A 12,838-nucleotide genomic window follows, 5' to 3' on the forward strand; every position below is an offset into this window, starting at 1 on the left:
TTCAAAATGAAGGCTAGGTTAAACTTGCTGTGTGTTTCATAAATTCCAATTCTTGTGGAACTCTTTCAAAACCAAGACATGCAAGGAATTCATCTTTGAAGATTAATTAAATAAATGTAAGCACGTTAGACATTTTAAATATCTAAAAGAGGGCTTAGCAGAGGTGTGTAGCAACTCAGCTCAAATGCCAAAATATAGAAATATGGAAGAGATAGGATGTACATGATGTCTTGTTATAGGATCTAACAGTTTCTTAGATTTAAAAAAAAAAAAAAAAAAGCAAAGTTCTATTACCCACAAGTTGATCTGAATGACTTTTCTAACTCTCCTTTTGCCCCTTTCTCTGTTCTTCTGATCTCACAATCCATAATACAATATGTTGCACTGAATTCTAGGTATAGATCAACAGGTGTTACTGGAAAGAGCAAAGTTGCCATTTCTCAAAGTTTGATAGACCAAAAACAATGATACACTTCAGATTTGGGGGGCGATGGTAATGGGAAAAAGCCTATGGACCAGCATAAATATTGGCACATCAACCTATGATTCCTACCAGATAAGCTATTCGAGATAGAAAAATTAAATTTTGAGTAGTTGTATATTAATCTCTCTCAAAAAATTACTGTAACAGCATTTCCCAAAATGTGTTATTTCATGGAAGAACACACACAAAAAATGTTAATAGTTGGGGACTGTGTGTATGTGTGTGAGCAAGTCTATAAGTTCATGAATATTACTGCTGAGAAAGAGAATAAGTTTTAACAGTTACTGAAATAAAAATAATGAGCAAATAATTGTCTAGTCTTAGTAATGTATAGACAAAGGCAAAAGTATGGAGTGAGGTAACATGAAAATCAGTGAATTTGGAGACTCATGTATTAGAACATACTTCCAAAAAATCCTATGCTCAAATCATATATAGTACTAGAACTAAAGATCTTAAAGATTGGTGTGGTCCAACTCCCTCATTTTAAAAATACAGAAACTGAGGCCTGGAAAATTAAAATACTAGCTGAATGCTACAAGCTTGTCAGCAGCAAAGCCAGGACAAGAATGAGGTTTCCCGCTTCTAGACTAGGTCTCTGTTCATATGATGATAGTAAGGACAGTGACCGGGCAGTCTGCACCTTCTCCTTTTCCAGAAGGTAAATGATGCAGGAAAGTATTTCTCACCTTGCTCAGCTCACAGGTCACTTGGGACACTGCTCAATCACACTAACAAAAGTTCTGCTAAAGGAGACAGTGGTGTTTTTGCTTTTATGACCTTTTAAAAGTTACTGAGAAAGACCAATATTCTAAAAAGAGATTATAAACTGTGGATTATAAAGACATTTCTTGATCATTTCACTTTGATGACTTCCTTATAGATTGACTCTGACACTGTCAGAGCACCATGCAGCAAATACAAGACGTCTGCTCCTCGCCCCACCTCTTCTCTCATCCTCCAATCACCTATGGAAATTATTCAAGAGTGAGAAAGACACAGGTAAGGGCTGACTGAATTCCACGGAGACTGCGTTCAAACTGTGTATGTGTGTGTGCGCGCGCTTTTGCATAGGACTGGGTAATCACCTGGAATAGGTGTTCACAGTGAGTATGTGTGGAAGGTGATGTCTCCAACACTCTCCTTTTCTAGGCATATTTTCTTTGATCACCAAGAGAATCGGACAGAAGCCTAGTTCTGCCTAGTAGAAGCTACAATAACTTGACCTCCAACGAGATAATGAAAAGTGGATTCCCATATTTGCTGCTCTTCTGAGGAGAAAGTGGAGGTCTCCAATAACCAGAAGACAAGGCAAGGGAAGCAAGTAATTCAATGCCCGCTGTGAACCAGGCCTTGAGATATGTCCCATTAATGCTCACCTTGACCTTGAGAGGGAGAAAGTATCATCTCCGTGGAGGATCTGAGAGGCTGAAGAACTTGCCCAAAGGCACCCAGATCCATCTGACTCCAAAGTCCATTTTCTTAGTCCAATTTCAACTTACAGTTAAACAAATAAAGATCCAAAGAGATGAGGTAACCTCTAGGGTCACAGACCAAGTAGTGCCAGAGGTGAGACCAGAATCATTGACTCTGGTCCAGTGCTTTTTCTACAACTTTTAGAGAATTCTATAACTTACAAACTCAGAATTAATGGCAAAAAAAACAAACAGGTTAGTACAAGACTGTTAGAAACTCCAAAGCAGCAAAATAAAACAAATCATACACCATTACTAACATGTGAGGTGTGTTAGCATAGGGGTGTGTGTGTGTGTGTGTGTGTGTGTGTGTGTGTGTGTGTGTGTGTGTGTGTGTGTGTGTAGTTGCATATATCATCTGTATTATGTCAGCTATATGTGTGGCAAGGAAAAAAATTTAAACATTAATGAATTGTGCTTCTATTTACATTTCCATTACTAAAAGCTAATTGTTTGTAAGAGAAAAGGATTTCTTTCCCTTAAGAACATTTCTTCCTGCACTACAGCAGCAAATAAAACGGTGTTCTGTAGCTGGCATTCTGGATGAACTTAAGACTGATGAAATTCAAACATTCTTGTGTAAAGCAAACAACATCTGCAGTCAAAAAATAAATCACTAAATGAATTATATTCCCTCCCTGAAGATTAAATATCCAGGCACATTACTGGATAATTTACTTTCAAAAGAATTTCTTTAGTGTCAAATTTATATATCCTCTTTGCTGTTACTTTTTACTCTACCATAACCTTATCATTCTATCTTATGGATTTATTTGTTTTATATTAAAATACAATACCATCTTTGCCACACATTAAATGAGAAGGCAGAAACTCCAGAAGAGAATATGCCTAAAACACTGGCAAGGATAAAACTGACAGCATAATAATTAACATTAAAAACTCAGTGGCATTACCTGTTTGTCATTTATTTCATTATCTAAATGGGAGTCTCTGAGACAGAGGGTCTCTGCTCCACGGAACCATTCAGGAACCTAGGATTTTTCCATCCCGTGGCTGAACCAACTTCTAGGGATTTGAGGTTTTCTACTTGATCCTTGGGATCAAAGTGGTAGACAAGTGAAGAATGACAGAGCATGGAGATTGGGTGGGAAGATTTCAGGGGCCAGGGATGGAATTATGCTCATACACCATTGACCACAACCTACTTACATGGACCCACCTACCTGCAGAGAAGGTTGGGACATTTAGTTTTTCTGTGTGCCAAGGAAATTTTTTTTTTAAATGGGGTTTGTTGTGCACCATAGCAGTCCTAAACAATGAAATCTTGATTACGGAAGAATCATATGTAAAAATTAAGCCATACTCTACTTATAGAAAGAAGGTTGACAATAAAGCAAAATGAAGTAGCTTAAACTAGCTCTGAATTTTAATTTTAAATGTTTTCTGTAAGTTGTGTCACATCATTTGTGGAAGGAGATGGAGTGTATGTATGTGTGTGCACACATGAGTATGTTATAAAAAATATCAGATAAACCTAAACCTATGTCTTTATGGCCACCATACTTCTTCCTTCAATGCCTAATCTATTCCTTCTATGCTTTAGTTTTCTCTCCAGATCACATTTCCTCCTTTGGTGTAAATCCTCCTATCCCAAGCAAATTCTACCTGTAACTTCTAAAGATGGTCTTGATTCTATCCCCACCGATACCTTTTCATTAGAGAAACTGTTCCACCAAAGGGGGGCACTTCTATGAACCAAGAAAATACTTCCCATACCAGCTATATCTGAACTGACCAAAGATGGATTGAACCAAGCAGAGTCATTGTTGTAGGAATCTGTAGTTGCCTACAAAGTCTATAGCACTGGACATGAAAGGTCAAGCTGCCTGCCTACCACAAAACCATCCTTAAGTCAAGTACAGCCCAAAGTTATGGGAGAAAAGTAAGTAAGAACCTTGCAGAGGAAGATGCTGCAGAAAGCAGAATGGAGCAGGCATGCAGAAAAGTAGACATGGGAGAAATACCCCAGAAAGAGAGCAAGGGAGACAGGAGCTGCCTAAGACAATGAGGCCCAGCTGTACCCCTGCCACTGGGTTCCATGAGCATCCCTTACATTCTCACAATCAATCCCCCCTTTCTCAGGCTAATTCAGATAGGCTCATCTTTTTTATAATTAAATGACTCCTGCCTGAGATACATATTAGCTACCTTCGTCTACTCCATTCAACCTTCCCCCATTTACCTAAGTAAAACGATCCCAAAAGCACTTCCCCTTAGCTTCAGACTTAATAAATGCAATTCTCAAGGGATCCAAGTTTATAAACAATGTGGAAAAATCTATGAAGCAGAGACAGGCAGGCAAGGTGAAGAATTGGTCCAAAGAAATCATTCAAACAAAAGGGAAGCAGACAAATGGGGGGGGGGGCGGGTACTCTCAGGAATAATATCAGTATTCTAGTTGCTTATACAATCTATCCCCACCCTCTTATGATTCCCTCAACATACTAAATTCCCCTCCTTGAGGTCTTTACATTTAAAACCTCTGCTTGGAAGATATTTCACCCCCCAAAGCTCCCCCATGTCTCGTCCTCCTCATTCAAGTATCTGCTCAAATATTACCTCTCAAAGAGGACTTCTTTGCCCATACCATTCAATGTTCCCTGCCCACCCCTGTCATTCTCTAGCACATTGCCCTGGCACTCATAATCTGAACTTATCTCAGTTTTCTTTTTTATATCTTTGTTTCTTTATCTACTTATTTCCCAGCAGAATGGAAACTCCAAGGAACACAATAGCTTCCTTTACTTGTCACTGCTGTATTCCCAGCTACACTCAGAGAGCCAAGTACAGGCATTCTAAAAATATTTTTGTTAAATACCTCAAGTCCAGTGTCTAGACTCAGACTAGTGTCCAGCCACTGAGATTTGGACACAGGACAGACATGCAGAGAGGTATGCCTAGATGAGATGAGGGCAGACAGCTTATGTCTGTTGTAAATGGAGTGTCCATGGTGCAAAATACAACAAAAATAAAACACAAACTAAAGAGGAGATGGTAACACAATTTACAACACAAATACTAGTCATCAGGAATAATTCAAGGAAAGGATGTGCTTTCCCCACACCTTAAACAGCTGCATGTTGTTAGTAAACCCAGAGGTACGCCAACAAAATGAAGCCAGGCTAAACTAGGACATTTGGGAAGATGAAATTTTAATGTCACTGTTGGCCTATGTAAAGGGAATCCACAGCCAACCTCTTCCTCAACTGTTGACAAAACAACATGGCTTTGGAAATAGTCTCTTTCTAAAACCATCCTTTCCTGCTCCCATCTTTACCTTTCTCCAAACTTTTGTTTTTCTAAGGCTGACAAAAATATGCCATCAAAGGGTGGAGACAGCCACTGTAAGATTTACCAAGATGGAAAATTTTGGAGGAACAAAGCTCCTGGAAGACCAGGGCTGAAGTTACTCACACTTGTTTCCCTTGTGCCTTGTCCAGAGCCTGGCATGGAACAGACAACTGATGTTGTTGAATCAATAAATGACTAATAATAGTATCATGTAATCCTGGAGCTCGAGAGCTGGGAGGGTGCCTTAAAATCAGCTCAATTTACCGAAGACAGGACTGAGTCTCAAAGGAAATAAACAACTGTTCCGAGGTCACACTGACTTCCAGATCAGGATTCAACACACAGCTCTTTTTTACACCCCCTTTGTGCATTAGCATACTGCCTTCTAGATTACAAACCCTTTCTCACACACGTGAGGATCACATTTGATCCTCACAGCCCCACTCTGAGGAAATAGGGGCAGGATGGTTATTATTCTTATTTTGCACTATAAAGAAAGAGACCCAAAGAGGTTAAGACACTTACTTACCTTTATATAATTTCTTAGTGATAGGTACTAGGACTAGACCCAGAGTTTCTAACTCCTGGTCCAGGGGTCTTTATAATCCACTGAAATTCATGAAAGATGAACGCTTTAGTTTTTGTTTTCATTTTTTGGTTGCACCGCGCAGCATGTGGGATCTTAGTTCCCTGACCACGGATCGAACCTGTACCCCCTGCAGTGGAAGGGTGGAGTCTTAACCACTGGACCACCAGGGAAGTCCAAGAGATGAACGCTTTGAGCTGAAAATGTATTCACTTGCTAGGGCTGCCATAACAAAGTACCACTCACTGGGTAGCCAAAACACAGAAATGTATTGTCTCACAATTTTGGAGGCTAGAGTATGAGATCAAGTTGCTGGCAGGGTTGGTTTTTCTGAGGGATATGAGGAAGGATCTGTTCCAGGCCTCTCTCCTTGCCTTGTAGATGGCTGTCTTCTCCATGCACCTCTTCACATGTCTTCCCTCTATACTTGTCTGTCTCTGGTTTCACATTTCCCCCTTTCTAGGGACACAATTCCTAGTGGATTAGGAGCCCACTCTACTCCAGTATGACCTCATCTTAACTAATTACATCTGCAACAACTCCATTTACAAATAAAATCACATTCTGAAGTATTGGGGGTTAGGCTTCAAAACATGAATTTGCGAGGCAGAGGGGGCAAGACACAATTCAACCCATAACAGCTAGAAAGGGGTGTAAAAACAGAAAGACAGCTTTTCAGTGAATTGATTGATGAATAACTCAAATCAGCAAAGATGGAGGCAGAGATTGGTGTGGCAGGGCCAATGCTTACTGCAGGAAGTGGTGAGAAACATAGAGTGACAAGGTCAAGTGGCCCCAACTTGGGATGGAAAGACCCTCCAGTAATCTCTCCCCACGAAGGGTGTGGCAGGTACCTAAGGACTATGGAGACTAAACATGCCCAGAGATTTTCTGATAGCCTTAGTCTCCTGCTCTGTGACTCTAAATAGCAAAGCTAATCATTTCAAATAAAGGATAAATCTGTTTCTATTTAAAAAGTGTTCAACGGCATCCATACACAGTATCTGGGACAGATCAAATAACTCAAAGGAGGAGGAAGGTGAGTTGTTACAGTAGGTGGAAAAACTGTTCTTGGTGTCCCACATCACACCCTCTTGACCCACCTCCAACTCCAGCCCCCCCCATGGTAAATCATAAGAGTGTCCCCCCCTTCAAGTGCATGGTAGGTGCCTCTCTCTGCCATTCTGCTTTGAAAACTTCTGCAGACATGAGGGACCAGATACACTGGATAAAGAGGGCCCATGATGTGTCCTGAAACCCCATGATGATGCTGGACCAACCTCTGTCCTTGGGATGGACAATCCTGGGGGGCATTCTGTACCTTTCAAAAGAGTTCCTGTAAAATAAATCCTCCCAACTGCCTATAGCAGAGGCCTCGATAATTCTCTGTAATGTTTTCTTTTGCTCCTTTCCCATCTCGTCACCTCTCCCTCATTTCCGCTTCTTGGGATCACCTCCAAAATATACTACCTACACCCAAGCCCTTGCCTCAGGCTCTGCTTTTGGGAAAATCTAGACTAAAACAGTAAAGAATGAAACGGAGGTCAGCTACAAGGATCTCAGCACTTAAATGTTACCTACTATGACTGTGCACTTGCTCCCAGAGGATCAAGGTCAGTAAATGGTCTGGGTGCCTGCTGTGTGCCAGGCACTTGCTAGGTGCTGAGACTAGAAAGTGGAGCAAGACATGGCCTCTGCCCTCAGGAAGTTTAGAATCTCCTGGAAAGGATTTATGGCTTGGAATATTCTCTAACTCTTGCTGAGACACAAAGATCCATCTCCATTTGGTATTTTTGATCCACGCAGCCCCCAATAATTGCCAAAATATCGACTTCTCCTGTTTCAGAACATCCCATTCAGTTTACAACCCAGGTTCCCATGGCTCCAATTTACATGTGATTCACATAACGTCTGTTTAATTTTAAAGTTTATATGGCAGCTTTTTGAAATCCCAGAGACTTTTTCAACTTTTTCCCTCTCCCCTCAAACACCAAGAGGATGGAGAAAATTAATTTCCTGTGTAAAAGTGCAAGATGACAGAAGGTCTAAGGTTAAACCTATTTACGAAGGAAATCGTTGCCAATGTTTAGGAAAGTCTGCTTTTATTTGAAGAACTCAGTAATCTACCTGGCTTCTAGTGTCTCATGGCATTTTATGATGAAAGAGTTTCGACCCATAAACTGCAATGGGGAGGAAAACAGTTCGCATTTGTTTTTCCCCAACGTGCAGTGAACTGTTTGCTAATAGGCCGATCAATTTGTTTCACTAAACAGCCACCCGGGAAGGTCCCCATTTTCCCTCTGGGGTTGTCTGAGAACACCACACCCCAGAGCCTCAGGTTGGCCCAGCTGCCCCTGCCCTCCTAGGGTTTTTTCTCTTTAAGTGCTGATGGCATAAATAGTTCTGGGCTTCATTCCCATCTGGCCTGGAGCGAGCCGAGCTGGGTTCCCTCAAGCTCACACTCCAGACACAACTCCTCCTGTGGAGGGAGGAGAGAAGGGTTGAGTGTTCTCCACAGTCAGACAACAACTGATGTCACTTTCCTTCCTCCATGCTCCATGCAGACAGCAGCTCCCTTCTTTCTCCTTCCTGTCCAAAAAGACTCTTCTAGTTTGGATCTTGGTTTGAGTCTAGGGGCATCTTCTCAGTACGTGAATGCAGCCTGCGGCTCCAGCACAATCATGGGGTTTCAGAAACATCATGGGCCCTGGAAGGCCATGTCTCTTCCAGGTCCAGCTCAGCCACACAGGACCATTCTGCTGCTCTCGCCCCTGTAAGCTGAGGCTTCTCTGTATGGATCCACCACCTGGTCATTTCTACTTTGAGGTCTTAGCATCTACAGGAAAAATGAGGCACAGGTCTCCTCAGCCCTCAAATCCCCCAAACATGTCAGGGACTGTGCTATGGGTTGAATTGTGTTCCCCCCAAACTTCGTATGTTGAAATCCTAACCCCCAAACCTCAGAACATGATCTTATTTGTAAACAGGGTTGTTGGAGATGTAATTGGTTAAGATGAGGTCATACTGGAGTGGGTGGGCCCCTAATGCAATATGAAGGTATCCCCATAAAAAGAGGGAATTTGAACACAGAAGCACAAACACAGGAAGAATGCTATGTGAAGATGATGCATCTACAAGCCAGGGAAGGTCAAAGATTGCCAGCCAACCACCAGAAGTGAGGCATGAGGCCTGGAACAGAGTCTCTTTCACAGCCCTCAAAAGGAACCAATCCTGCAACACTCTGATCTTGGACTTCCAGCCTCCAGAACCATAAGAAAACAAAACTGTTAATTAAGCCATTCAGCCTGGGATACTTTGTTATGGCAGCTCTAGAAAACTAATATAGATTTTATTATTGCAACCATAATAGTTCTTCCCTAAGGCAATCAATACTTGCAGTCCACATGGCTGAACTGGAAAAGGGTCATAGGGATAAAATGCATTGGGGAAGGGCTTCCCTGGTGGCGCAGTGGTTGAGAATCTGCCTGCTAATGCAGGGGACACAGGTTCGAGCCCTGGTCTGGGAAGATCCCACATGCCACGGAGCAACCAGGCCCGTGAGCCGCAACTACTGAGCCTGCGCGTCTGGAGCCTGTGCTCCACAATAAGAGAGGCCGCGATAGTGAGAGGCCCATGCACCGTGATGAAGAGTGGCCCCCGCTCGCCGCAACTAGAGAAAGCCCTCGCACAGAAACGAAGACCCAACACAGCCAAAAATTAATTAATTAATTAATTAATTTTAAAAAATGCATTGGGGAATATAAAATATTATTCTGCTACCATTTCATATAATATAAGAAAGATCTATACAAAAAGGATTATTTGGGAATTCAACTGCGAAAATGTTAGCATTTTGGGATGCTACCAGCATTTTCCAATCTTGATAAAGTGACTCCCTGGGTTGTTTTACTACCCAAGATAATATTATTATAAAAATTATTAGTTTGGGGTTTGCTTGGTAGAGGCAGTGGAAGAGATCTAGGCTATGGAGGCCCAATACTAGTTCCAACATTTGCTAACTGGATGAGACCTTGGGCAACACAAAATCCTCTCAGTATGTTTTCTCACTTGTGAAAGGAGAATAATATCTTTTTGCAGCATTATTCAGGGAAGTGATAAAACAATTTATCAATATATGAAGCACAATGCCAAGTAGTTAAACGTTTTTTCACTTCCTTTTTTCATGTCCCTTGCATTTGGTGTCCAGTCAACTGGAAATGAAGAAAGGAAGGAAAAAGTAGGTAGCAGGATCAAGGAAAGCCCTTTCATTTCAATGAGAAACTATGTTTGTGCCCCATCCACTGATATCCTACATACCAACAAGAATAAGGGCCTTCCCATACCCCCTGCTTTCCTGAAATTAAACAAGGGACTCAGATGAATTATCATCATCATAAAGCTCCTCCTTACACTGACTAAAAGAAAAAAGAAGCTCTGTTAATAAATCCTATGAAATAAGATTCAAGGGTCAAATTCATTTAAATATTATTTCTATTAGGAGAACATGATCACCTCTTTGATTCTGAAAACTTATTTCTGAATTTGATTCACCCATGAAACAAAGGAGAAGAAACTGTCAGGAATTGTCACCTGACAAATTGTCACCCATCATTCACAGTGATCCCCAAACCAATCCAGTTGCTACCTTAACAGGACCAGAGAGGTGGCTCTCTCTTCAGTTAACAATGGACAGTCACAGACTATCTCCCAGGAGGTGCCAAGGATCATGGGCTTGGCCTAAGAATCCAACTTCGGCAGCTCAACCATTGGTTCTTATACATGTCTGATCAATACTGAAAGGCATAGGAGACACACTCAAAGTAAATAAATTCAAATGGTTAATAGTATATCCTTCCAGAAACTAACTAAATAGACATAGAGATGTATATGAATGTGTATATGCATGTGTACAACTGTATGTCTGAATATGTATATGTATGTGTGTGTATACACACACACACACACACTGATATACATACACACTCACACATGGAATCAAAGTAATCAAATTATTCTGCAACTTTTTTTACTTTAAATATACATGCATATTTTTCCATATCAACACACAGTGATCTAACTTATTCTTAACAACTATGTAGTATTTGTGCAGATATATTTTCATTTATTTAACCAACTCCACTTTAATAAATGTTGAGGTTGTTTCCAGTTTTTTGCTGTTGCAGATTTGCATATATATTTGATACTTGTGCAAATACATCCAAAGGATGAAGGAGAATTGCTGGTTCAAAGGGAAGTGTATTTTACATCTTGATAGATGGAATCAAATTGGCCTCTAAAACAAGGTTCTTCCAATTTACAATTCTGCTACCAATTATATGAGAAGATGTACTAGGGATGAGCAGAGGTGATTCTTTTTAAAACACAGATGCCCAGGTCCCATGCTCTCAGAAATTTTGATGCAGTATGTCTGAGGTGGGGCCCAGAGTACCTATCTTTTTCTTAAGTGTCTGAGGAAACAGAATGATCAGCCAGGATTAGGAACCTCTGAGGTAAACCATCTACCCTTGCAGGAGGTACCCATTAGCTACAGTTCAGATAATAACTGAATAATTATCAGTTATTCATTTTACTGAGAAATTACTCACACACGTGGCTCTGACCTGTGTAGGGAAAAGTAGCATTTGAAAACCAGCTAGAATTAGCGCCAGAAAGACAAGCCTGTTTGCTAATCCTACTTCCCTACAAATAGCTGTAAAATTTCCCAGTCTGTATTGCTGGGATCTGTTTTGAAGCTAAAAAAGAATGTTTTGTTTTGCTCTATTTAGGGTTGGGGAGGGAGATAACCTATTCTTGTTATTATTCCACTGGCAGTTTAGTGTGTGAGTTAAAGAATTCTTAGTGCTTTGAAAAAGTTTCGTGAACTTGAATGGAGCATTTGGCCGGTGGATAGTGAAAACAAATGACATTTGCTGCTACATGTACCAGTTCCACTGTGGAAGGAGATTAAATGTTGGACTTGACCTCTTACATTGATAGAGAAGAAATCTGTCCTCAATCTTCCCAGAGAACTCCGGGAAGGAAGAGTAGAGTAATGAGGAGAATGCATGGATGCACGTAGATACTTATGATGTTCATTATCTAAGAAGTATCTCTTCGTCTTCCTGGCATGATGATAAAGAGCATTCTTAAGTTCAAAGACCTGAAAGACTCTATAAACCCCCTCAAAGGCCTAACCCAAGAGTTCTCAACTCTCAATGCACTTACGGAGCTTTAAAAATTACTGATGTCCAGGGCCCACTCTCAGAGACTCTGATTCAACTGGTCTGGGGTGGAGCCCAGGCAGCGGCATGTTCTAAATGTCTGTATAGAATTTAGTGTGCAACCAGCATGGAGAACCACTGTCATAACCTATCGTTCCCAGGACAAACCTGGCTTGCCTCCAATCCCTGCATTGTAATATTCTGGTCTGAATTAAGTTACCTACGAGAGAGGAGAGTAGGAATGGAAAAAGAAGAGTTAAGTGAAACCTAAAGAGATTTCCTGGCCAACCCTTCCTCTTGTTCCTCCCCTCAGTCCCTCAGCTTCAAATTATGTCTCTCTGTTGCCTGACGCCAAACTCAAACAAAAGAGTTTCGGGGCACAGTGACTTTTAGGGGATGGGTAGGAAACTAAAGTGCCCAGGGGCCCAGCAAGCCCCGTAGATGAGGGAGGCAGCCCTGCAGGACTGTGGCAAACAACTGCCCAGAGCCCCTCATTGGTTCTGACCAAGCACTGACATGTAATTGTTCAACCCCAAAGGCCCCAGACAAAGTAATTTTCTAAAGAGGCCAAAAATACAATTTTACCTGAAATGTCACAATCTGTAAATGTTGGAAACTAACTCCTTTCTTTACTTTTTTTTTTTAAATTTCGAATGAGCTAAATAAATCACATCTGTGGGTTAAATAAAGCCCAAAGCTTACCAGCTTGCGACCCATGATTTCAAGGAACAATCCATTTTTCATGGTTCAAATCTGTAAA

The sequence above is a fragment of the Balaenoptera musculus genome, chromosome 6 (assembly GCF_009873245.2).
Source record: "Balaenoptera musculus isolate JJ_BM4_2016_0621 chromosome 6, mBalMus1.pri.v3, whole genome shotgun sequence".
In the NCBI taxonomy this organism is placed as follows: Eukaryota; Metazoa; Chordata; class Mammalia; order Artiodactyla; family Balaenopteridae; genus Balaenoptera; species Balaenoptera musculus.